The sequence below is a fragment of the Chiroxiphia lanceolata genome, chromosome 13 (genome assembly GCF_009829145.1).
Source record: "Chiroxiphia lanceolata isolate bChiLan1 chromosome 13, bChiLan1.pri, whole genome shotgun sequence".
Lineage (NCBI taxonomy): Eukaryota > Metazoa > Chordata > Aves > Passeriformes > Pipridae > Chiroxiphia > Chiroxiphia lanceolata.
Genome location: NC_045649.1, coordinates 18,354,271 through 18,376,391, shown reverse-complemented (window position 1 = coordinate 18,376,391; position 22,121 = coordinate 18,354,271). Strand labels below are relative to the sequence as shown.

General features: G+C 43.7%; 1 long non-coding RNA gene across 1 annotated transcript; it reads right to left on the bottom strand.

The window, feature by feature from the left end:
- Positions 1 to 624: 624 nt before the first annotated feature.
- LOC116793368 lies at positions 625 to 5,339 on the bottom strand. Its single transcript, XR_004359464.1, has 3 exons — positions 4,948 to 5,339; positions 3,108 to 3,210; positions 625 to 1,069 (listed from the first exon to the last, which is right to left on the bottom strand). It is a non-coding gene; the product is annotated as an uncharacterized LOC116793368 (long non-coding RNA).
- Positions 5,340 to 22,121: the final 16,782 nt, after the last annotated feature.

Sequence of the window (22,121 nt, the reverse complement as noted above, 5' to 3'; positions counted from 1 at the left end):
AGGTAATGAAACAAGTAGTGAAAGTGTTTGCTGGGGTCTGAGGGGGCTAACACAGGGCAAGAGTTGCTGTTGTGAAGAGCTGAATGCACATACTTTGAGAGCTCAGTGTTGCCTGAACAGCGAAGGGTGGTACAGTGGCCTTAATTACTTAGGCCTGATGGAAATGTTCCAGGCTAACTGGAAGAAATGGCCTTTGGATCAGGCCCTTATCCCTTAGTTTCCACTCTTGCCTGCTTGAAAAGCCCCAGTACTCATTCAGCCCCATCCCGGAAAGATGCCGGAGATCAAGAGCTGACAACGAAACAGGAGCTTGAAATTCAGGGCAGAAATTTTATGAAACTTAATTTCCAATTATTTTTAAGAATAATGTATAAATGGGTGCTGCTGTAAACCTGTGCTGATTTGGGTTGGATTATGGAGAGCTCCTAATGGATGCTATACACCATAAGGTCCCTTCCTCCATCCATCTAAAAAAGAGATTCAAAGGATGCACAAATTGAAATGTTGGAAGCCGATCCTTTCAGCCCTGAGAAAAAGTGACCACCTTCACACCTGCTAGTGTGTTACTGGATTCAGCACATTTGCTCATTTGCATTTGCAGGACTGATTTATTTGGGTACCATTTCATAGTACATTTAATTTACCATCTGCACAGCAAATATGACACAATTACCTAAAAAGAATATGTAAAAAAAATACAGGATATAACATGCAGCTGTATCTATATTTCCTCCTGCACTTCTTAGAAACCAATGCAACTACAAAGCCATTTTGATGAAGACATTCTTGCCAACTCCTTTGCACAAAGAGAAGTTACTGGCAGGCTCTTATCTCCTCCATCAGAAGAGTGTTCCTGGAAACAGGACAGTCCGTGGCCAGAGATAACACATCGTGGAATCTCCTGCACCTGCTGGGCTGCAGCGTCCGCCCTCCTGGTCACGTGTGAGTTGTGGTGACAGGAGATAGTAGTTGTTGCCCCTGCGCAGAGCGACGCGCTCCGTCCCACAGAGCAGAAGTGGTGGCTGTGGCAGTTTCCATCTGCTCCAGCAGCATGAAACCCTTCAAGGACCTGGTTTGGAACGGGATGGTTTTCAGTCACTTGCCTTGGAAAGGTGTTTGTATAAACCCTGCAAGGAGGAGGTGACTTCTGATTCGCAAAACAAACAGTACCTACAGCTCGTAGCTGTTATTCTGAGGAGACAGGTTTTATGATGATTAGTGACAATCATTCCTAATTCAAATTACTGACAATCTTCTGCTTTATTATATTTTTATTGGGAACCAGCACTAAACGTGATTTAGTTTACAATACTCAAGGAGTAGCCGTTTCAGTCATGAGGAAAATGTATCTTTTATGTCCCTTCCTACTACCTATCTCTCCTTCCCTATTTCTAGCACACAGATGACATAAGTCTTTCTCAGCAGCTGCTTGGATCACCAAATTTTAGCTGAAGAAATCAGTGCTCTTAGTATATCATTGTCTTAGTATATCATGGTTACTGCCACATAAAATGTGCCGTAATACACATGGCTCACCATCAGTTGCCCTTAACCACTTCACTTGAATTACAATGAACTCAGCACCCCTGCCTTGGAGATCTTGCAGATCAAGCCCAATTATATGACTCCCACGGTAAGCTCAGCTTTCAACCTGACCAAAAGTTAGGTGGTAAATGCAAGAAATAAGCCAAGTAGATACAGTTTTGTATTGCTGTTCCTAGTCACTGCCAGCATCCAGAGAAGAGGTGACCAGAACAGGGCTGATTTAAAAACCAATTTGCAAAAGGTTGTGTGATGATTTCTGTAAATCCGGGCAAAAAATAAATCAACCCCTGAATTACACTTCTGTTCAGCTCTGAGAGCTTCCACCCTGCTGTTCTAGCTATGTGGAAAGTCAGGGCGCTCCTTCTGTTCTAACATTTATTTTCTGCATCCTTGTTTTATTTTTAACAGCTTACAACAGAAAAAAATGTGTTATCGCATGACTGTCTAAAGCAAATAGTACATTGTGGTTTTGGGCTTGGACACTTGAACGTGTAACTTCCCAGCAACAAGCACTGTTCTCTCCGTAGGGCACTTCTGGTAACTCGTCTCTCCTAGTGAGAAGTAAGGAAAACTGTCACCTAGCGAGCAAAACAGCAAGTTCTTACAGCCCTCCCAGCTGAGCAAAAGCAGAGAAATGACAACAGACTGCAATTATTATACAAGACATAATGCTGCACAAAAGCAGCAGGCCTCACTGATTAACACCAGCACTGGGCCTTGGACAAGTGGGATATGGTCTGACCTGCTAGAGGCTACTCTGCTTCCCCAGCCAAGTCATTTCACTTTTCTGCACTTCGATTTCCCACCCTGTGAAAACGAGTGTGTTGTGGTTTATTTTTAAGCATTTCAGCAACTGACATACTGTACCTCAAACTCCTTAAATGGTTACATCATTTTCACTGCTGTGAAAAGTTGACTGAAACAGCGTTTCAAAATCCCTCTCTATGTATTGTACTCACTGTTCACAAGTCTGACTGTGGTTTGACTTCTGGTGTCCAAAAGTTTGGTCTGCTGGGGTTGTTTGACTTCAGTCAGCAATTGTTAATGAACGTAGGTCTTCTATAGATTTGAAAGGGTTGCATAATCCATGGAAATATAACCGGTGCAGCTTTAAACACTGGTCTATACTTCATTTGTGTAGGTCCTGCTAATCACTGGTTACTCCTTTGAGAATACTGAGAACCTGTGAAAGGTAACAAGTGCCTTTTTGAGGTGTCTCATTCATTTGGATCCCTTAAGAGAAAATTTTGAATCCAGATTGATGACAAATATCCACGTAAAATGTCAAAATTCCAAATAAAATATTTTTAAGAAAAACTGTACTTTCTGTCCTCGTGACAGACACCATATAGCCGTGCTCAGCCCTTGGGTTATTTGTTCATTATTACCAGTTTAGTCAGAAGCTGACAGGCCCACTTTTGTTACCAAAAAAATGACCAGAACCCGGTACATTGTTTTGGCTAAAAAAGTATCTCCTGCGTGATTTGTCCTGCCAATAACCTGGGTTTTCTTAATTATATTTGACCTAAACTACCTTAAAGTTAGAAACTCATCAAACAAACCTGGTTTCTCTCTTCCCAGCTTTGCTATGTTTCCTCAGCCTGCTGTTGCATGCAGCCAGTCACTGAGCTCTGGAGCAGCTGAGGCCAGCAGTCACAGCGGAGTCTGTGAGGAGAGATGACAGGGGGGAGGAGGAAGAGATTATTACAACACATACAGAGAGAAAAATGGCCAGGACTTAATTTAGCTCAGCTCTAGTGAAGTGAGCCCAGACTTACCAGAAGCTGAGAACTGTCACAACACTACCCTGAATACACTTTAACAAGCAAAAGTCAGCGGGATGTTCAGTAGTGCCAACACTGAGACAGCCCCCATGCATGGGAAGAACGGTTCACGTAATTCTGAGTGCTGATAAAGACACTATAAAACCACTTTGCCATGATAATAAGGAATCTTTATGCCACTGGAGCAAAGCAATCTAATTCTTCAGCATGATTAACATCGTTGATTATTCATGCAGTCTCCTGAAGAAAGGCCAGATGGTTTATTCACTCAGTTTGGATCCCTGATTTTGAGCTTAAAAAAGTCTGTCCCCCTAGTAAATGACCCAAGGGATTTGTGCTATTAGCAATACAGTAATGCTACTAGGAGGTGAGCAAGACAATAACCTCATCCTGTGCAAGTGGGTGATGCTGGAAAGTCCAACACAGTACAAAGATGGTACACACTTTCCCTCAAAGCAAGCATTATGCTAATGCAGCTGAATTCACTGGAACTCCAGTCAAACATCAGTCATTCTTCATCACCTCCCATTCCCTTCTCCTGCCTGGGACCTTTGACTTTAAACGAAGGGTCGTTGGCCTGTACCCTAAAAGCAGGTTGCTCTTCAATATCAGTAGTGTAGGATAAACACCTGTTATGTGGATCTCACTAAAACAGGGCACAACCTGCCCTGTGCAAAGGCATTGCCCATAGAGGGGTCTATTACTACAGCTCTGAACCACACAAGCAGTGAAGAGGCTTCAATCGCTGGAGATGTCTTTACTAATCATTATTTCCAACCATTCTGTAATTGAGCAGTTTTCTTGCTGCATCAGCTGTAGTGCAGCTTATCTTTCAGCACTATTTCCTGCTGTACCCTTCACCACCACATCTAGAGTCATGGTTTTTTCTCTACTGTAATTGATGTAATCCTACCATTGTCTAAGACGCTGATTTCAAATGTAATACCAGTGCTATAGCAAAAAATTTTGCAGTAAAATGTAAAAATTAAGGGAATGCAAAGAGTTCCTTGGAAGTATTATATGAAATTAATAACAAAAAAATGGATCCTGCTGTTAAACTAAAAAGCTAACATTTAAAATCTGTATTATTTACATTATTTGCATACTTCTGTTACTGAAATCAGAACAGTGTCTTCCAGTAAAATCTGGTCAACTAAATGACTCATATGATTTCTGCAGTGACCATGGATTGCCTCTGAGCTGCATGCACTCACAGGATTTCTCGTGTCCAGGGGCGGACAAGAGAAAAAGGGGAACTGAAAATGGCTGACTGTAAAGATGGCTGCGCACCCCACTTCCTTATTCATACCAAAATAAAAGAGAAAACATCATTAGCCATTTTAAAATTTAACCCCTGGTCCTGGGAGCACCAGCAGACATGCAGAGGAGTGCATGCTCTCCATTCATGCCTGCCCTGCGTGCTGGACACACGTCGCACACACACGCAACAGCACTTCTGCATTCCAGCCCTCCCCTGCACACATCCCCCCCAGCAGGCACAGACACTGGGTGTCCTCTGCTCAGCCAGTCTGAGGCTTCCCACCACCCTGTTTACATGCAGTTACTATCTGCCATTTTGCCAAGCCTAGGAAAAATGGAAGCTAATAACAAAACATACCTGCATCCTGAAAAATCCAAGAAAGTGTTTTCGGGTGATATCTGGCCTGGCTATAGTGCTGGTGCTCAGCTCTGAACACCTGACCAAAGCCTGCTTTTCAGGCATAGGAGAGCTTGCTCATTGCAAGGTCTGGCAAGGAGAGCAAACAGAAGAGGAGTCACCCCAATCTCTCTCCATTTCCAAGGGCCTTGGAGCTCGCTGCTTCTTAGTGAGGGCCACTACTCAGAGCCATCTTACAGGTCCAAAGTTCCAGCTCCAAAAATAAAAGAATGTAAGAATAGCACTGATTGAGCAATGCCTAAGTGAAACTGTTTTTAAACACAGAGAGTGAGTGACCGAGAGAAATAGTGACCTTAGAAATTATAAAGTTTTCACAGAGGAAATCCTACAGAAACTGCAGTGGAGGGGGAACACCTAGAACCAGTGGAAACCCTTGCCTTCAAGAGGTAGAACAACATTTGTTTCAGGAGAGTAGGGATTTGAAGGGTGATGTGCACTGCTCCCAGCTGTGACGAGGAGAGAGACCACGGTGGTCCCTAAAGCAAACACTGTGCAAATCCTGTTCTCCATGTGTTTTTTCCTTTGGGGTAAAACCTACTGACTCCATTGGAACTGCTTCATTATGAATGACATTAGATCTAAATCCAGAGACAGAAAATACTGTGTTCAGAATTTTATTCTCTGCATTTTCGATCATGGCCAGGTTTCGCAAATGAAGATCTGGGGAGGGCTCTACCCACGTTTGTTACAAGCACGTTGGTGGCTAAAAAGGCCAATATGAGATAGATGGGTCCAGTTGCAAAAGGTACAGCAGAAAGACTCCCCAGGTGGTAAAATCTGCAAGGCACGATTCTTTCTGTGTTGTCTTTTCTCCTCAAGGGTGATCCTGCTGCGTTCCCAAAGGCATCAGCAGCGTTATAGATGGTGTGTCTCCAGACCTCCCCATTGGAGGCCAGAGTAGACCAATTATGATGATCAATATGGCCAAGGCTGAGATGTTGTTTCAGGCAGTCCTTGTATCTCCTCTTCGGGGCTCCTCTCTTGCAGCAGCCGGTGGCAAGTTCACCATAGAGCAGGATCTTAGGGAGGGGGTGGTTGGTCCTTCATCCTCATGACGTGCCCTGCCCAGCACAGCTGTGTTCTCAGCAACATGGCCTCAATGCTTGTGACTGCTGCTTGTTCCAGAACAGACACACAGTCTGTTCTATTAGTCACATAATGTGACCAGTGGATGTTTAGGATTGTACGGAGGCAGCGCTGATGGAAGCGTTCGAGGAGTCGCAGGTGGTGGCAATAAATGACCCATGATTCGGACCCATACAAGAGAGCAGACAGCACAATGGCTCTGTAAACACTGATCTTGGTACTTTTCATCAAGCGCTTATTTCACCAAACTCTTTTATGAAGCTTTCCAAAAGCTCTCTATGTCTTTGCTAACCTGTTGTCTATTTGTCTATCTCCCCATCAATCTCACCATCCGAGGAGATGAGGCTGCCCAGGTAATTAAACTGCTGGACTGATTTGAGCTCTGATTGGCCAATGGTGATGTGGGGATGATGGAAGACTTCCTGAGGTGCAGGTTGATAGAGAACCTCAGTCTTCTTCAAGCTGACTTCCAGCCCAAAGAGCTCAGCAGCGTCTGCAAAGCAGGATGTTAAACGCTGCAGAACTGCTTCTGTGTGGGCAACAAGGGCGGCGTCATCAGCATAGAGCAGCTCCTGGACAAGATGCTTTAAGGTCTTGCTGTGGGCCTTCAGTCGCCTTAGATTGAATAGACTTCTACATTCTCACTCTTTTGAATGACAGTGAATATAATAATGCTTGAAAGAGCATGAGTTTGCTTGTTCATCCTATATAGCCAAAGTTTCCTTCCTGCAGAGTTTGAGCAATTAATACAATCAGCCAAATCCTCTGCGGGAGGAAAGGGTCAACAGGAAATATCTAATTTCATGACAAACAAAAATTCTAGAAGAAAAGTTATGGAAAAAAAAATTTAGGCCATGCCACAAATCCTGTGTGGGAAGAACGGTCCAAAGACTAGTTTGCCTTCTTCCCAAGACATACCCTGGAATAGGACTTCTCACACAGGCACCCCAGGGAACTGAGCAGTCAGAGGACAGTACCACCATGAACAGAGATACAGGTGTTACTTTTACTACATCTATCCTATCCTGCAGCTGAAGATCTTTCCATGCCATTGTACATTTGTGGGAGAGAGCAACAAGCAGACAAAAATAATGCACGTACTGAGGCACAGAACAGAAGAAAATATAGAACCACAATAATGGAAGTTTTAAGCTGTGAGAAAGTCGGAATTGAATTACTTGTGTCTTCTAGAGAAGGAAAAAGGTGCTTAAAATCCACCTGCTAAGGACACTTAAGGCCACCCAGACTTTCTTTTCCTGACCTTACTTAACCTCAACACTTTCATCATCTTGCTCAACCCTGCAATCCTCTATTGTAATAAGGGGCAAAACAAACTCCTCTTCATAGCTAAAGTCATGCAGAGGAAAATTATAGCTTCATTCCTTTGGAAAAACACTAGCAGATTGTTATCTTGGCACTGATCATGAACAACACCGTGAGCATGAAGGATAGGGCTGAACTGTCTCCTCTGCCACCTCACCGTGCTGCACTACGCAGCCCTACATGTGAAGGAGTCTTTTAAAAGGGGCAAACAAGCACAGCTAGAGCAAGGTCAGAGCTGAAGCACAGAATCACATCACAGCTGGGACCGAAAAGCGTCAACCACTCACAAAGACACACTGACCTCATTAAAATGAGTTTAAAGCTGATTCGGTGACTGCATTTAAAGCTGCTTAAAATTCACCTCACGTGATCTACTGTGGCACCCACCTGGATCCAGACTCACTGATATGGGTGGTTCTGAGTGAAGGGTATCTATGCTGGGAAAGATAAAAGAGAAGGGTGTTACATCTATGCAACAAATTGGATTTTTGAGTTTGACTTGAACAAGGCTCTTACACACTCAAAGAGGTTTTGTTTCCCTTCTCAGCCTTCTTCCTCTGCCTCACCTACCACAATATCTCTTGCACAACTCAGGGTGGGCAAAGGGGGGCTCTGATTTGAGAGCACAAGATCTCCTCTCATACAGGTGCAGCTACTGATATACTCCTTTGGAGGAGGTGGACAAAGGAAATACACCCAGTACTCTGAGTTAGCCTCAGACTGAACTTCCATTCAAATTTCTTAAGCTGTCTGGAAAGACCATCAAGGGCTGCACTGCATTTGGACAGTGCCAAAAGTGGCAGATGGGGCAGAGTGTGGGGGGAGGATGGGGGCTGCTGGCAGGGGGCCTGGAAATGGTGAAACAGGTTGCAAGTGTCTTAGACATAGAAAGGGATGTCTTGCCTGAGCTTGCCCGTGTCCTGAAGGTGCAGGATGAGGGAGATGGGCTCTGTATGGGGGGTACTGTGCGTCCTGAGCACTCAGTGGGTACCAGAAAGTTTATAGGGTGTCAGGGTATGAGCTACTCAGCTGCTGAGTGGTCTGGGCAGCAGCATCTAGTCAAAAGCCAGAGGTCAAGAAAACATCACAGTTAGAGATGTGAAATTTTGGACCTGTATCCAAGAGGGTGGTGTACTCTTGGGAGCTGGAAGGAAAGCAGCCCCAGTCTAGCTTGCCACCAGCCTCTGGGCTCTGTGGTTTAACCTGATGCTTAAAGCAGAGCAGTGGCAGCCCTGACATGGTTGGACAACTCAGCCTCAAGCTGAACAGTGCTGCACAATGCACAGCAGCATGTGCTTAGGGCAGCTCTGTGTGGGAGGAAACAGTGAGATCCCAAGATTTTCTTTGTTTGTCCTCTCTTTCCCCTCTGCCCTCAGAAACTTAGCCACTTTTGGCATGTTGGATTTAGCTAGCAGTTTTGTTCCCAGACTTGTCCACTGCCACAGGGAATCTGCTTCTCAGAGCAGTGAGAAGTCCTTTGGGGTGCTCAGAGCATGCAGAGCCTCTGCAGCACCATCAAACCATGTGCTACAGAGCAGCTGAGTCAAGCTCCTGCTCTCCTCCCCTCCCACCACTGTCAGACCCAGCTATCCCCATCAGCAAAGCAGCAGTGCTGTGCAGAACTAAACTTGCTTGTCAAGAGATTAAGGCTATCACTGTCCACAATAAAGAAAGCAAGCAGCAGTAAGCCCTGCTTTGTCAAGAAATCAGCTGAAGTCAATGGAAACATCATAAAACCATCCATAGCTGGCTCGTACTACCCTTCTCTAGGAGCTCTGGCCTCCTCCAAAAGGTGTCTGTAGAAGGCTACTAGCAGAGCTGAGTGAATCACCCCTCTCTGGCTCCCATAAGGGCTTTGGGAACCTATCTCTTTTATTCCACACCTCCCTGCAAATCTCCTCTTAAGGATTAAGCTCTTTCCCAACTATCGGAAAATCCAGTTCCAGATGCCTGACCTAAATGCACAGGCCCAGTCCAAAGGGAGTGGAGAGGGACATCATGTTTGTTTCTCAATTGATTGAGAGACCAAATGAAACTGAGTCAGACAAATCCCTTGGTTTCCTCACACTCCACTCCCTTTGCTCTGGGGAGCTCCAACATGCCGGGAGGGGAGATAACATTTGGCAACGGCAAAGAGGAGTGTGAAGGAGAATAGGGAATAGGGAAGTCCAACCCCCCCCAAAATTGCTGTAAAATCTGACTCTCAAAGATGGGCTGGTGAGGTTGGGAGGAAGTGGAAAATCATCATGCCAGGAAGGCTCCATTTGCTGGTCTGGGAGCAGAAAAGCTGGTTACTGCTGGCGGATGTCCCTGGCTGTGTTATCTCTTCCTGCCCAATGGGAGGAGGAGGATTCAGTCAGCCCATGGCCTCCCCACTTCCATGTGCTGCCCACTTTGAAAGAACTCACTTGTTTTCAGCCTGGGTGTTTTCTCCTGTCAGAAAGTTGGTGCAACTGGTTCCTGCAGCCCCCTGCAAGACCACAGCAAGGGCACAGAGGGGTGTCGTGCAACACAAGCCATGCCCTGACAGGCCCCAGTGGCCACTGGCAACTGATTCTGACAGAGCAGCCCCCAAGATGCTGCAGTCTCTTCTCTAGTATTGCTCTAATCAGTGCTGGGGCCAGCTCATAACCTGTCCTCAGATCAGGGAGCTATAATTAATTGGCTGCAGCCCCCCTTAGGATCCAGGCACAGCTCAGATCCTGGCCTTTGCAGTTTAACTTAAGGCTAACATTAATCTAACATCACTGTAATTAGTTTTTCCCTAGTGTAAATCCAGACTGTTAGTGGTGCATGTTAAATGGAAAAGATATGAGGACAAAAGTATGTGTTTTTCTCTAAGTTTTGGCTACTGTTGGGGCAAGTTTCTGTTGCCTGTTTACTTTGCTGTGGTATGAAGGCCCTGCCTCAGTGAGGAACCTATAGAACTGGAGCCATACATAAATCAAATTCAAGCAATGCAGAAAAAGTACAGTATGCATTTCTTCCATAAAAGTAACAGTAGATAATCTACTAAGTTAATGGTTCACTGATGCAACTCAGCTCAAGAGGTGGAAAAAACCTAGGGAGGTTTTATCTATGACCCTTGGCTTGGGTCTGAGATAACAGTTTTAACTGAAGAGCAAAGGTTAACTGTAATAGAAAATGTCTGTATCACTATAGCTTACAAGTCACATTCTGATTTATTTTTTTTTCAAAATGAAGGCAAGTTCTTTAATTATGGCAATACAGCCATAAAAAGTCGATTGCAGAGAACTATTTTCAGCATTTCTCCAGATACCATGGAAGAAGAAACTTCATATTCACTTGAAAACGTGAAGAGAAGCAATAGTCAGGAGAGCTGTCATTGATGGGAGTAATATCCTCCTAGACAGAGCTAGACATGGTAAAATTCATGTCTTAAAAGTTGTGACAAGGCACTATGAGCTAGGTATTACCCTACCAGTCAGAGCATAAGCAAAGAAACAAGATGCAAAAAATTAGGCAAATAGGAGAAACTCTTCAAATAAATGTTGCTCTCAGGAAACACAAAAATGTAAAGGAGAGCAGGACATAGTGCCTCAGCCCAGGGACCAGCCCTCCAAAATGCAGCTGGGGGGAAATACATACATTTCCCAGGAGAAAACAATGCAACATAAGAAATGCAACGTAAGAGTGGAAGGAACTGCAGTGGCTTTGTTGGACTGACAGCTGCTGCTACCTTGGGACACGCTGAGGGGAGGGAAGTGGACTCCTGGCAGCTACAAACAGCAAGTCCCTGCTCTTGCCTGGTGTTAGAATGCACCAGTGCTGAACTGGTCAGCTTGCACAGAAACAGCATGAAAGTAAAATGACAGTGAGGGCAGCAAGAGAGACTGACAAGAACTGAAAAATAAAAAATAAATTGAATGCAGTCTGTCTCCACTGAGAGGAATTTTCATGTGGTTTTTCTGGCATTGTCTTTTGAAAAACACTGGGGGTTTGCTACCCTTTCAGCTTCTGGAGTTCTCACAAAACCTCCAAACCAGGTCTTTATTTATAATAGGAATTTTGAAACTATTTTTTGCATTCTTTTAGACTCATTCAATTCTTGACCCCAATTACATTGAATAATGTGGTTACGACTAACATAAATATAGTTCTGCCATAAATCAGGACATGTTTGCCTGGAGACAGCCCTTTTTCTTCCCCTTGCTCATGTTCCTCAGCTGTCCAAATACATCCCCACGCTGCCTGGAACCTGCAGCACAGTCACTCTGCCACAGCTGGTGGGGGCAGAGGTAATGGGCTGCAGGCTTCTCTCCCTCTGTGCCCAGCCAGAAAGCCAGTGGGTGCTTCACTTTACACTGTGATGCTTAAGAGGCTGAAAGAAGATCATGTTCCTGTGAGAGGTATTTGATCTTCCTACCAGGGATGAGGGTTGTCTGTGTCAGTTTGATAAAGATTCAGTAGCTGGCTGGCTGATTCCTTGGGGCACAATTCAGTCTTGACTTAACTGGAGCAAACATCTTATTGCATCTCTGTGCAAAGAAAAAATTATTCCAGGAATGCAACTATAAGTGAATATTCAAGGCTTTACACAGAGGGGATTATTAAAAAGACTACAATTGTCATCAGATATCAGTGATACCACATTTGATTAGAACAGGAGATAAAATCTTCACTCATGCTGTCTGCTGGTGAATGCTGATCTTAGCTGTCATGCTGCTCTGGGACATCAGGTGTCATACCAACACCAGGATACCTAGGGGAATTAGGAGCCCAAAAAAGCACTTCCACAATTCCATCCTCCCCACCAAAGAGAAGATTTGTCAGAAAGATTTTGCAATAAGTTATACAAATAGCAAGGGCAGCAAACTGATGGAGAAAAAAGGACTCGACCACCTTTACAGAACTGATTTCTCACCACATCCCTTGTAATTCTTTTTTTATCTTCACCTCCTACTACCAGCTTATCAAAACAACCCCCTGAGTCATTCCAGATTAAGAGGATCAGCTCAGCTTCTAATATTTTCAGATTCCACTGGAATCCAAGAGCACAGAAGTGGTTCCAAGAAAACCCACCCTCAGGAGGTTCCCACCCCAGGTTCCCAGTTCCCTGGAACAGTGGATAAGCATTGGCAAGCTTAACGAAACACCTACCTGCACTTACCATGCCAGTTCAGGATCTGCTCCTTCAAAAGTGTATTCATGTTTAAACTCCTGCTCAAGTCAGCAAGACAACAGAATGTCCCTAGGAAAGAATCTTTGGCACCTCATAGAGGAGTTTAAAAAATACGTATGATTTTTCAAATGAAACTGAAGCACCACTAAGCCCCAAACTGTCATTAGCAAACGTCAATCAGGTCAAAAAGAAGAGAGCTTAGTCTTCTGCCTATAATGAGATCTAGAACTGGAATTCCATCATTTGTACCAATTTCTCAGGTGCCCGCACAGTTTATCTGAGATACACATTTGCATAGCAAGCTGGTGGTGAATCTATCTGATTAGGAGCTGGATCAGGACTGAATTTGATGTTTTTATTGCTTTCATTTTATTAGGACCAGGAAATTCTGTTTGATCCAGCAAAACTTTCTCTAACAATGTGTTCGACAGAACTCACTGCCTGGAGATACAAAAGACAATAAGCACCGGAGTCCCAGCTGCTTTTGGTCTGAATGCCCCATGCCAGTGTGCCTGGCAAGGCCCAGCTCTGTGCAGCAGGATCTGTCTCCACCTTCCTACACCACTCAAGCAAGTAAACAACCTCAGTGCTTCCTGCAAACAGAATGGTCTCCTCACAGAACGTGGTCACCTTCCTCTGCCCCGACTGTTGCCTTCAGCCCCTGCCTTCACCAATAGCTCAGGGGCCAGAGCATTCACCCAGAATGGCAGCATGGAAGGGAAAGAGGTTCCATTCCCTCCTGTAATTGAGGGACATACCTGCTGCCCCACTGACACTGGAGGAAGGGCTTTCTCAGCTTTGTTGGGAGACACTGTTCAACTCGGCTTTGAATCATTAAACAGTGACTGAGCCAGAAAAGGGGGATGGTACAGGGAAAGAGACTATTTCTCAACCTGAGGCTAAAAAAGTGACGTGACCTACAAGATATATGAACTCCTGCCTTGGCTGCATCCACAAGCTTAGGACTTTAGCTACGGTTCAATACTTGTGAAGTGCACTACCACAAAATGTCCACTTCCCTTGATCCCTGACTGTGTAGTAATTATGGCTCTTCCCTGTTCATGGATGTTGAACTTAGAGACTATTTACTCAGGGGCAGATTCTGATTCATTAACACAGAAGAGGAGCTATTTTGTGAATAGTACCACTGAGACTAACTGGACTTTCAGCTTTACTGCCTAACTCTATGCTTTCTCTCATCAAATGGTTAACTGGGAGTAAAATACTAAAGGATTATTTTTATCCACTGGGGGTTTATTTCAAAATACCTCCATGCTTTCAGAACATTGAGTTTAGAAAGTTCACCCATTAGAGTGCAGTACATTGGCATGAAGTGAAAGTTTGCAGCTCCACATGATCCCGGAAACTCTGCAATACATGCTGAAGTGCTGTATCATAGTTTTGCAATTAGATTCACACTCTAAAAAAGAACTGAGATAAACAAAGAAGTAGTCCTCTCACAGTAGGGCAAAGAACTATGAGAATTTATATGAAATTCAGGGACAGTTGCTTCCTAGCCTTTGGTCATTACCCTGGGCTTAGCAACACGGAAAAGAGGGTGGAGTGACAAAGCCATCTTTGGACATGTTGTAGTAAATTACATGGATGAATGTCTTGCCACTGGAGTGAAATCCACTTCTTGGTACTTTGGGAAGCCTGCATGCATTCACAGTGCTAGAATCAGGTTCTTCACATTGTACTGAGCCAACATCACCCCTGAGATGAGCTCAGTTGGTTAGAGCATTGTGTCAATAATGCCAAGGTTGCGGGTCCCCTGTATGGGCCATTCACTTAAGAGCTGAACTTGATGATTCTTGTGGGTCCTTCCAACTCAGAATATTCAGTGATTCAGTGAAAAGAAAAAAAATACCACACCAACATGGAGCTTCAAGTTGCACTAAGTGAGGGCTGCTGCTGCAAGGGGTAGGTCTGACCATGTTATCTCCTGCCTTGTGCAAGCACTAATCCCTGTGTGACTGCACAGGCAGCCAGATCTGGGAACAGATCCACATCAACATCAACCCAGTATATAAGTTACCCGTGTTCTCCACACCACCCCATCAGCACAGGTGCTGAACACAGTTGGGGCAGTACAACCAGTGAGACACCTTTCTCAGGAGGAGCCCACACCTGAATTAGCACAAGGCAGTCGTGATGCTGCAGGCTAAGAAACTCTGCTGTCACGCTAACCTGGTGACACAGCAGTCAGTGGGAATAAGATGACAGAGCAGGTGCTGAGTGGGTATCCACACAGCACATATCTGATGTACAAGGGTTCAAATGGAAAATTAGGTTGCTCTTATATGCCATTGTGAAATTCTCCTGTTTCATAAACAAACATTTGCATCTTGGACACCTTCTAACATTTCTTCAGACACCATGTTGAGCAAACTGGATACATATGTTTTCTTTGTAAAGTTTCCAAACGCAGTTGCCTCAACTCTTAATTCAGTGTCAGTGGGAATCTAAGCTAGGTAAAAGATCTCAAGATGGGGCCCTTCGGGTAAAAGAATATTGCAAGTTATTCATCCAAAAGATCTGGTGCGACACAATGTCATGTGTTGCAATGGCAGGCATAGCACATGTATTGATACTCCTGTATGGACTCTGCAAGCCCATCCCAATGTGTGCAGGGGAAGAGCACAGCCTGTGCAGCCTGCCACTGCCAAACTCAGGACTGTGTCCTGCCACTGCCAAACTCAGGACTGTGCCCTGCCACTGGCCAGTAACATGTGCACACCCATGCTCAGTGAGGTGAGGCAGCAGCATCTGCTGGCTGCCCCCCACAGCACCCCAGAGCTTCACTCGTGCACAAACTCACCCAAAGAGGAGCTTTCAAAGGGCCTCCCTTCTCTCCAGTACCTGCCATGCAAGCATCACTGGAACCACCAGACTTTTTGGTTAGCAGAGGTGAGTTCAGCTCTTTGCAGGACTGCATTCCAGACAGGGATTCTGTGATGCCCTTTGCTGGAAATGGGTGGGACCCTGTGCAATCCGTGTGTCAAGGGCCACAGAATCGTCTCGTTCCCAGCTCTTATATTGAGTTCCTTATTTTTTGACCCAAGGAGCCTTTGAGGAGAGACCAGAGAAGCAGCTGTATGATTCTAGGTCATTGCTATCCATATATATATATATATATACACTGTGATTCAGGTTACCGGACCAATGTGCATCTGATACCACTGGCTCAAGTAATGGCAAACTGGTGCATAAACCCATGGTGGAAAACAACGAGGAGGCTGCTCAGGGCTTGGCAGTTGGAACACAAGCCTTGGGTCAACTACGGAGCAGTAAATCTTGTGTCAGTGGGCTTAGAGAGAGTTGCATGGGAAAATTTAACCCCAAGATTGTCTCTTGCAGGATATGCCTTGCAAGGGCAGGTTAAATATGCAAGCAGAAACAGTACATCATGGGGTTTTTTTCCCACCTCCCTGGAATAATTTTATAGATACAGCACCAGATCCTCCTTTCTGGATGCATTTTCTGCCTCAGGATGATTCTGTATCTACTCATTTAAAACCAGCAGGGAGCTATGGCCTCACACCCACCTAACAGAGCAGGATTTGCTCTGTTGTCTTGTTGTTGAAACTGTGACTACCCTTCCTTCATACCCTTCCTTTGCCTGTGCAGATGCTGACCACAAGGAAAACCACAATGATAAAGCTGTTTTCTCTTATTAGTCCATTTTTGTAAACAGCTGAATGTGTGAGCACAGCTCTGTGGAGTGTGTTAAGGAATGGAAATCACCACTCTGAGTTGAAGTCCTAATTAATAAACTTCTGTTTCTACAGCTGGAAAGGAGAATGTTACCTAGGTAAAGCTTTATCTAGAAAAATCTTTGGGAATTTAGGGGCAAAAATAATGCAGAATCAGCTCCTTAATGTTCCTATACTTACACTGTTCTTATTTTTTTCGTTTTGCTGGAGCTTTTTTTTGTTTTCATCCCCCTTTTCTTTGCTTTATTGAGTTATTGACACTCAAAATATTACAATATACCCAACACATCTAGAAAATAGGCCTGACTCATTAGACTGAGTCAATCTAACATATTTTCCAAATTATACTCATATAGTCTAATTTTAAACCATTTTAATGTATTTTTAAAATGTTTCATATTTTGGCAGAAAAAAAGGGCAGCTAGCAATGACAGAATAAAGATCCAGCTGGCAAGGAGATAGAAAGGAGAAAACAATTTTGAGAAATACATTGTAAATGGCAAGGAACTAAATATCTACTATAATGAAAGCAAATGGATTTTAAATAACTCTGCTAAATTGTTTATGTATTTTTTAAATAAAAATAATTTACCATCTTACAAAACCAAAACCTTCTTAAATACAATGTACTTACAGAGGCTCTTGAGTGGAAAAGCTTTCTACTGCTCTGGCTTGTAAAGCAGCACACACACAAAAAAATCCTTCTCTCTAAAGCCACATACTAACAAATGTAATTTGTTTTCAGATTGCTCTGCAAAAATTACTAGCTAGTAACTTTCTGCTTATTAGTTATTAGCTCTCCTAAATAGAGATATGCAAAAAAAAAGAAAACCAAGAACCCAGCAATCCTTTACCTCTCACTGTCAGAGATATGTGTTGGACTGATTATCAGATAAGTTGTCCTCACTGAAAGGAAAAATATGGATGTTTCCAGAGATGCCTGTAACAGAAGCAAGAAGAAGCAATCATCATAAAATGGCTTTTTAATTTTATTTGTGTTTTTTGGTCCTGAAAAGTGTATATTAAGAACAAGTGTGATCCCTCCATTTGGTCTTTCTACAGAAAAGCACAGCAACAGAGACAAGAAAAGAGGTTGAAAAGCAAGATATGTTCAACTGAAAATGAGAAACTTAATCTGGAAACTGCTTAAACATGTCTCCAATGCAGGCAAATGTCCTGGGTAGGCTACACCTCCCATCATGTGTCTCTGTCTGTCCTCTCTGCATGGATGAAAATTTTGTCACGGGAAACCCTCCCAGCAGTGTATCAGATGTGAAACAGCCCAGCTGGGCACATCATCCTTGAGGCAGATGTGCTCACGAGAGCCTGCTTCTCAATTCCTGCTCTTAAAACACTTGATCTGGGGCTTTAGCAGTTTTGGGGGTTTAGGAGGCAAAAACCCCACTTGCTTTCCAGACGGCTGTGGAGTGGGGCAGCTTTGGAAAAAGAAAAAGGCTTTCTGGACATTAGAGCATCAATCTGGCTACAGCCAGAGACAACTGACACATACAGAGAAAACAAACCTTAAGTACAGTGGCCTTGCAGCCCAGGAGCTCAGGTCTGTGGCTTGCAGAGCAGCCCGTGTGCTGCACCCTGCATGTGGACCCAGAACACTGCAGGGAGTGGGAGACAGGCCCAGGGCAGGATGGGCAGGTGCTACCCCCAACAGTGCAGATGATAAACAGCTCCTGGCACAAGCAGAGACTCAATTTCAGCAGCACAAAACCGAAGTGGTACCAGGAGATGGTTTTTGTTGTTCAAATTTTCTCCAATCCTGACACGTCGCTCCAAAATTACTGTGGTGTGCACACAATAAAAAATCAGGAAAAAACAAATCAGAGGGTTAAAGAGATACAGCATTACAATTGACAAGATATTAATATTGTTTGGTGTGGGTTTTTTTCTTCGTGATTCTGCCAAAACCAACCCATAACCACAGTATTCAATTTTTCAAGTGCATGTGCCCGAGGCAAGGCAAATTTTTGCACCTACACACGTGGGCTTTTTCCAGGCATGTATGTGGCTGTTGTGAGTGCTATTATCCTTCATTAAAAGTGATAGATCTTCAAGATAAATAGGCATGAATTACCGTTCCCCAGCTGAGTCTAGATCTATTACGTAAGTAGTCACTCAGTTTCTGTAGTTCAGCTTTATAAACATAAAGTTATATGTTCTTTCTCAATGTCTCTCATCACGTTATAATTTCTCTTTACCTGGAATCCCTTATAATTTTTCAGAAACCAAAACAGTTCCTCTTACTAAATACTAGCCAAGTAATGAGAATACATGCATTAAACTGTGGAGTGTTAGCTCAACAAAACCTAACTTAGTTCCAAAACAGAAAGTTTTTCCTTAGAAAATACTCCAGCTGTACTTACAGGCTCATGCAAGTTTGTTTTTCAGTAAAAGTAATGTAGAATTTTCCTTCACTGACCAAAAAAAATCAGTAGTCACTTGTAAGAAGGCTTGTCTGAGGTGATGACAGGTCACCTAGATGCACCAAAATGCCTGGATGCACACCACAATGAATCAGAATTACATGGTTTAATCAGACATTAAGAAGATTCAGTCAAATTTTCACAGAAGTGGTAGTATTTGTTCAATAATCTCCCTTTTACTTTCCGTGCACAGCTAACCTCTCAACCAGCTCCTTCCTTTATTTGTTGGCTGGCCTGAAAGCTTCGAGCAAAGCTACTTAAATGGACATTTTAGTGTGGCTCCATGTGCTGCAGATAATCCCAGTCCCCAGGAATGAAACCCGGCAGGAAACACACAAGAAATAGTATCTTAGGAGCATTTGCAGTGTGGAAAAGCTGCCCTAGTTCTTCTGTATTTATCCACAGGTGAAGTGCTCTAGTGGTAACCTGTGTCCATGAAGGTTTGGGGTTTGGTTGGAGGGATGTCCAAGTGCCGCAGGCAAGCAGCTGGGTGCTGACACCCCTCCACACAGTGCAAAGGACATTCTGCTGACATACAATGGCTCAATTGCACTTGGACTGGATGATCCTTGTGGGTCCCTTCCAGCTTGGCATATTGTGTGATTCTGTGAGTTATGGCTCTGCCTCCAGATGTTCATTTCCAAAGCCATGGCAAAATCTGTTTTCTCAGACCCCTGGCTGAGTTTGCCACGCAGGGAGTTGGGGCTGGCTGGAAAAGAGACGTTCCATTTCAAGCAAAAATAATTTCAGTGTTTGAAATTTGTCTTCAACACAATACAAAAGAAAAACAAACCCTCTCAAATATCCTGGGAGACCAAGCCCTGCATCCCCAACTCAATAGTCAGCAGGTTCAAGTCCCTGCTCTGAACCAGGAAAACACTGGCTTGAATCAGGATCTCCCACATCTCAGATGAGTGTCCTAACCACTAAGCTTGGGTGGAGCTCTTCCTCTTGCTTTACCCCACCCTGGATCTGATGACACTTTTACGGGCACAGATATATTTGTGTGAAGAAGAAAAAAAACAAAAAGCCAACAACTCTGATATGAAAAATCACTTCTGGATATTTAGAATTCGCCAGAATCTACGTTTATTCACCCACTTTGAAAATGGGTAGGAACATCATGCTTATCCTTTTTGAAGGACCCCATTAGCAGATACAAGATAGGACTATTCTGCAGTAGGGGAGCAGGATTTTTCCAGTGGAAGAGGGAAACACACCCACTGCACATTTCCAAGTGCTCTGCAGGACTCACCGAGCAGCAGCCAGGGCAAGAGGACAAAGAAATGATGCCAAAGGCTTAAACAGAATATACACCATCCCAACACTCTTCCAGTCATGGAAAAGGCACTGTAGGACCAAGGAGATACATATGGAGGCTCCTTTGAGCATCCCTGAGCTGTGGAGAGCAGGGCAGAGGGTAAACTGCATCTCCTCCTTTCAGGCCAGCTCCATCAGGGCACTACCCACTGGGCACTGAGGGCTTTTCAGATGAGGATGCCAAGCATTTCAGCTGGTGAATTAACCTAGAATTAACCCAGAGCCCTCATGCCCCACAACAACTAGATCCTATTACTTTTAGGGCAGAGGTTGAGTGTGCTGAGCATGGTCCCACTCCTATTTTTTGCACCATGAAAGCTCAGTGAGAAGGCTGCTGTGAAAACAGCATCAGTTCCAACAATACTGCTTGCTTTTCTCTTCAGCAAGTGTGAAACATAACTGAGTTATACCAGTTTTGGCGGGGAGGGAATTACAATATTGTCTGACAAACTGCCACAGATTTCACCAGGGACCAGCCCAGCCCTCTCTTGGGTGACAGAATGGCTTTGCTTAGTGCTCAGCCACACAGAATACTCTGTGGCCTTATTCTGTTCATGATTTCCTTTTCCTGATGGATCTCTTAGCTGTTCCATAGATTTTTTTTTTCCTCCTCCATTTCTCTCCACTAACTTTGAGTATTTATTTACCTTTTTAATTGCTCTGAATCCTGAAGCTGACACTGTTAAAGAATTAGTTAGCAAAACCTCCACATCTCTACCTGACTGCTGGTAACCAGCTCAGAACCAGTGAAGCTGATGTCTTTTTCCTTTGCATATCACTGCACACTGAGGCCAAAAAGGCTTTGCTAGTCCACTGGAGAACAGAATGTATCACAGGAATATCTACAATCAGACATTTTAAGTATTTCAAAGTCTCTGTGTGATCCAGTTTGGTTTGCTAATCTCAAACGTCAATTCAAGTCTTCTCTCAGCTTCTAGGGTTCCTCCCTGAGGGCTGTTCAATCCTTGCACTAGATTGTCCTATGTACTTTATAAAAGGCTGGGGAGTCTAGATTAGTATTCAAGCTGTTGGAACAAGCAACTTAGCTCTTTGAGCAAAGCAACAAGCAACTTAGCTCTTTGAATGAAGCATCCATCCATCTCCCAGAAGATGTTTATCTGCTAACACATCTGCATTTCACAGTGGTCTTGAGAGAACTCAGCACAATACAAATTTGACACACATTTGTATATCTAATACTGAGATAAGACTGTTTCAAAATAGCTGCTTTTTCTTACTGTAACACTAACCCTTTTCCATACTTTCCCATTCAGTCACTTCATGGAAGACAAGTAGGCTTAATTTTTAACAATTTGTTGCAGATAGCAACACCAGGAATAAACATGACAGGGATCTTGCAACGTGTAACCTTCAACTTTACCTACCTCTGACCAAAACACTGAAAAGTGAGGGTGTAATTACGTTCACTGTGTCAAAACCTTCTCTCTCAGCTATATTCCCAAAACAGAGCATTGTCCTTTACCCTGCATTTAACACAGGTGATGGAAAAGGATTCTAGTCAGTTCTACTCCCTAAACCATAGAAGTTGTCCTTCCACAATAATCTCTTCATCAAACCACCAGATTGTTTTCTTGCTTAATATGACAGACACAATAGAACACTGGGGGCTTTGAGTTTCTTTCCAGAGTTCACAAGGTATGTTGGCTTGCACATACATGCTTTAATGACAAGAGCTAAAACACACTGAAAAAATATGCAGCAGCATTGAAAGTGATCCAGGATGAGCAACATGATATTCAGTTTTACTAATTAGTGCAGAACATAGTTACTAAATTACCAATATCATTAACACATTGCATGCAACTTTGCATAATAGACTGTAAACTAACCACATTGTAATTCCTGAGAACAGATAAGCACACTTGGTAGATGAGGCTCCCAAAGAAAATTTCCTTAGTCATAACAGGATCCAACTCTTCTACTTTCCCTCCCCTATCACATAATTTCTTTAAGCAGATGACATAGATTGGACACAGATCTTTAATATTTTGCTGGGATTTTTTTTCCCAGACAATTAGAGAATCTCATATGACTGTGCAAAGCTGAGTGAATTTTCTGGATAAAGCA